We start from the raw sequence: 5,456 nt of genomic DNA on the forward strand, positions 1-5,456 counted from the left end.
CTCTTAAAATTTTAGCTTTTGGTTTTTGGAAAACGATACTTAACCTATTATTAAAAATTTTAAAAAAAATTTAAATTTCCTGCAGAATTCTTACTTGCAAACAATAGAAACTGACTCCAGCTAAATTAAGCAGAAAGGAATCTTCTTCTAGAAGGATAAGGAGCTGTTCACAGAATGGATAGGAAGGAAGGTTTTACATGGGGAGAAGCCACTGGTGGCTGCATGGCAGGACTGGCTAGACCACCCCCAGAAACGGCAGCTGTGTGATTGCCTCTGTTCCTCCAGTGTTCCCTGGACGCTGCCATCAGACACTTCCTCAGCCACCTTCCCCACCCCTGCTCTGGACACCGACCTCCACGGCTGCCACTGCCAGACTTCTGAAGAGTCTCTGTTACTAAGCATCATATGTTTCACATGAATGTCCCAAGCAAGAGCACACCACGGGCTCAACTTAAGCCTCCAGCCCATGGCAGAGCCGAAACGGGTTTGAGAGGGCAAGTTTCTGACTTTTTCAGCCTGGAAGTGTGGCAAGTTCTTGCTTGCACCCTTCCCCATGTCCCAGACCTCTGCCCAATATTCATTCCCCCTCTAGTTTTATTACAGTATCTTCTCAACATTTTATAAATGATGACAAAACTGAAAAGTGAAATACCTCTATACCAGTGGTCCGCAGTCTTTTTGGAAGCAGGGACTGGTTTTGTGGAAGACAATTTTTCCATGGAGGTGGGTGCAAAGGGATTCAAGTGCATTACATTTATTGTGCGCTTTATTTCTATTATTTTTGTGTTGTAATATACGATAAAATAATTATACAACTCACTATAATGTAGAATGAGTGGGAGCCCTGAGCTTGTTTTCCTGCGACTAGATGGTCCTATCTGGGGGTGATGGGAGACAGTGAGAGATCAGCAGGCATTAGATTCTCATAAGGAACGTGCAATCTAGATCCCTCGCGTGTGCAGTTCACAATAGGGTTCGTGCTCCTATGAGAATCTAATGCTGCCACTGATCTGACAGGAGGCGGAGCCCAGGCGGTAATGTGAGTGTTAGGGAGAGGCTGTAAATACAGATGAAGCTTGGCTTGCTCGCCCACCACTCACCTCCTGCTTTGCAGCCTGGTTCCTAGCAGGCCCTGGACTGGTATCAGTCTGTGGCCTGGGTGTTGGGGACCCCTGCTATATACAATATAGGGTAAAAAAAAAGAGGAAAGAAGAGAGAATTTGGTTAAAATATATTCATAGAAGGAAGTGTGAAGAGAAGTCACGGTCCTTATTGCTTCCATTGGTTATGTGGTCGCAGATCCATGCTGCCCAGTGAAAGTTCCTGTAATGGTGCAAATGGTTTGTGCCTGCACTGTTCAATGCAGAAGTCACCTGTGGCCAGCAAACCCTCAAAATGTGGCTGATGAAATGAGAAACTAATATTTTAATTGTATTTAATTTTAATTAATTTACATTTGGATTTAAATAGCCACATATGGCTGGTGGCTACAATGCTGTACAGCGTAGCTGTGAATAGAATGATATTCCCTTTGTCTTCAGCCATACATCAGTGAACTAGGATCTCTCTCAGATTAATTCTTTGCTTAATTTCAGCACAACCCTGAAACCTAGCTAGTTTTGTCTCTATGGGACTTCCATAGTCATTCACTCAAAACTCATCATTGAACATGTTAAGAAAGGCTCTAACCATATTTTTCTTTGTCCTCATGGAGAAGGAGCAACCTTATTTCCTTTTTGATAATTCATGTCAATTACTAGGCAATCCTGTAACACTGCATTTTTATCTGTTCACCCAATGGTAAAGGGAATACAGACAGTCTGGTGGCAATTCACTGGGATGGTTATCTCCTTCCTTGCAAACAGAACTTCAAAACTAGTGGATAACAGCTATAAGAATATGTAACGTTTTTTATAAGTATATTACCAGGTTTAATTCTTAGAGGTATCACACCCCCTTCTGCTCCATTGTTTCCTGGACCCATATTCTGACTGTAGAAGAAAGAGAACTTACCTAGAATCCTTCAGGGCTGCAATCTGGCCTGTCTTTCAGCTGGAGTGACTCATTTTTCCACAGCTCATTGCAATGTTCTACAAGTTCAGCTCCAGCTGCTTTTAGATGATGGGATACATAATAAAACTAGTAGCTGGTTTATTCATTTTTCCCCACCACTGTAAAGTGAGTTCCTAGGTCAGAAACAATATCCTTTGGGGCACCATGCCTGTCATGACTATATATAAGGTATTCAGTAATGGTTGCACTTGTAGAAGCAGAGTTGAGAAGGAAAGCATATCGAAGTCCAAATAATAAGTGAAGATAAATGGCACCTTTATCAGGAAGGCTGCCAATGCAATTAACCTTGTGCTAGGTAGCTGGCTAGGTAGCTATCCCCCAAAGGCAAGGTATTATATTGGGGGCTCCAGGTTGGTCTTTTAATGGGAAAGTTGAGCCAATAGCAGATGTGTTAGCTAGGGAAGAGGGGGTTGGCTGACAATAGAGAAGGTCATTTTGTCTACCTGATTATTAAAAGCATCCCTGCACTGGGTATTCATGTTTGATACAAATATTCTCTCCCTTTGGGCCCATTCTGAGGGTCCTCTAGAATAGTAGCTGAAATCGAAGTTAAAAGCTCTTTGAGTTTCGACAGTCTGCTTTAATTCTCTAAACACCAGACATCTTCACCAGGGTGTTCCTTTGATCTTGTGTCCTGATATTATGACCATGCCTCTGGTATTTAAGTGCCCCATGTGGCCTCTGTCACCCTCAGATCTTCCCATTTTCTTTAAAATCAAGGAAACAGTTTCACTGCATCATGTTCTACTGGTCTCCCTGCTCAAGCTGTTACAAAGATACAGAGTGTCAATGGTGAAATCTGTACCAATAAATACAGTCTTATGTAATGTCTTCTCCCCTCCTTGTCCAATACTGTCTGAATCCATTCACATATATATTCCCCATATGTTTTGCCAGCGTAAAGAGGTGAGGCCTTGCAGTGTGTGTGTATGTGTGTGTGTGTGTGTGTGTGTGTGTTAAGCAAGTTCCTCCTGGGCTTGATTTTGATTTTGTAATAGTATCCCTAGGGCATGTTTAGATATGCTTATTATTAAAGGTTTAGGGACATTGAGGAAAGGGAATTCTCTCATTTTTAAAATGACATATGTAGAGTTGTATCACAACAGGGAATCAGGGTTCTTTCTTCTGGCAATAAAGGCTTACTGGAAATTGAGGGTTGCAGGTATAGAATTCTCCAAATATTTTGAATCTAAACACATACACACACACACATACACCCCACACTAGAGAGCACCAGTAAAGAAAAAAAGGTTAGTTAAATTCCAGTATAAATGCATATTTGTTCTCTTTTGTTATCTTACCTAACTTAAAAAGCAATTGTAAAAAAATGTAGATAATGTATTGCTTTGCCTATGACGTATAGGAACGTGTTATGCTTGTGAATAACAGCACAAGTAGGTGAGTAGGAACAATGCTGTGCTAGGAAAATGATTCCAGATGATTACTTGATCAAAGTATAAATGAAGGAAACCAGAAATGATAAATAGGAAGGTTAATACAACAAAAGCTACAAAAACATATTTGCTCTCCTTTCTTCTCTCTGCTCTTTGAAAAGACCTAAAATCTTATAAAGGAAGAACTTTAACAATGTATTATTGGTTTATAATATTGACAGATGTACAACAATAATACTACAATAAGTAGGAAAAGGGAATAGAGCTATATAGGAATAACATTTCTGTATTTCACTGGAATTAAAATGGTATCAATCTGAAGCCGATTCTGATAAGTTAAGATGTGTCGGTAGGCCCTACAAAAGACACTAAGAAGATGACTCAAGAAAATTTAAAAAGTTGTCAAAGAAATTTAAATGCATTAGTAGAAAATATTCACTCAATAGAAAAGAAAATAGTAAGAAAGGATTAGAGGGATAAAAAACCATGAAAATTATAGGAAACAATAAGTGTAATAATGGTGAATGTAATTCTATATCAATAATAACATTAATGTTAATAGAATATACAATCAAAATGGACAAATGGTCAGACTGGATAAAAAATAAGATCCAACTATATGCTGTCTAAAGGAAATAATTTTGATTCAAAAACACAAATAGAATGGAAGTAAAAGGATAGAAAACATATTATGCAAATAGCAACCATAAGAAAGGTGGAAGGGCTGTACTAATATCAGCAAATGGACTTTAAAAACAAAATAAAAGGTACTAGAGACAAAGAAAGGGACTTTACAGCGCTAAAAGGGTCAGTTTGTCAGGAAGTTATGAGTGATCAGAAGTGTTTCATCAGTTTTGAGAAACCCTGTACAAGTATTGGTTCACATCTCTCTCTTACCCTATTTTCCTTCTCTTTTTCTTCTGGAACTTCTCTTGCTTGTTTATTAGATCTTCTCCCTGAATCGTACCTGTCTCTAATGCTTTTTTCTGTGTTTTCAATTATTTTTTTTCCTCTCTCTGCTTTAGTTTGATTGTTTTCTGTTACCTATTTTCCAGGTGATAGATGCTGTGTCTAATGTGTTATTGAACTCAACTAGTTAGTTCTTAATTTTATATTTTGTTTTTTTTAGTTCTGGAATTTCCATTTGATCCTGTTTTCATCATTTTGAATATACCGATGAAATTACCTAGCCTTTTAACTGTTTTATGCATATTCTTTGTTTTCATATTAATTGAACATTAATTGAATTGTGGTTATTTTAACATCCTTGTAGGTTAAGACTAAAATTGGGATCACCTATGGGTCTGTTTCTATCGATTATTTTTTTTCTCTTGTTATTTTTTGACATGTGAAGGAATATCTGAATAAATGCCAGACATTATTTATTTAAAAAATATAGAAACTCTAGATTCCTGAGAAGGCTCACTTTCCCCTCTTGGCAGAGTGGTGGTCAGTTGGTTTACTTCAGTAAGGAACTGTGCTGAATCATGGCTGCATGAGGGGTGACCTCTGGCTCAAGATTGACCTTGTGTAGTTTCATCTAGAATGTTGGTGTGTTTGGGGAATGCTCTTTTTTATGGGTATCAAATTCCAATCTTTGTCATGTGAGACTGACAACAGAGCTCTGTTTTGTTTTGCAGGGTCTTCCCACTTATGTTTTTGCCTTTTGCCACATACGGGTTCCAGTTTTCAATACATGTTTTGGGGAAAATTATCTGCCGTGTGCTTGAAATTTTATAAATCTCCACCAAAACTCTTCCGATTCCTTTTACTCCTGCTGCAGCCCTCTTCCAGCTGTTGCCCTGGATTTTGCCCTAGACTCTTAGCTTCTTACCCATATTCAAATTCATCAATACCTCCAGGAGAAAAGCAGCTGCAGAGGCCAGTTCACCTCTCTGTTTCTTCCTTTGTGAAGTATTAGTCCATTTTGTTGTTGTTGCCTTAGCAACTCTTGGCTTTTTCAAAAAAAAAATTTTGTATTCCGTCTGG

This window comes from Trachypithecus francoisi, unplaced genomic scaffold (assembly GCF_009764315.1).
Source record: "Trachypithecus francoisi isolate TF-2019V2 unplaced genomic scaffold, Tfra_2.0 Contig01440, whole genome shotgun sequence".
NCBI lineage: Eukaryota > Metazoa > Chordata > Mammalia > Primates > Cercopithecidae > Trachypithecus > Trachypithecus francoisi.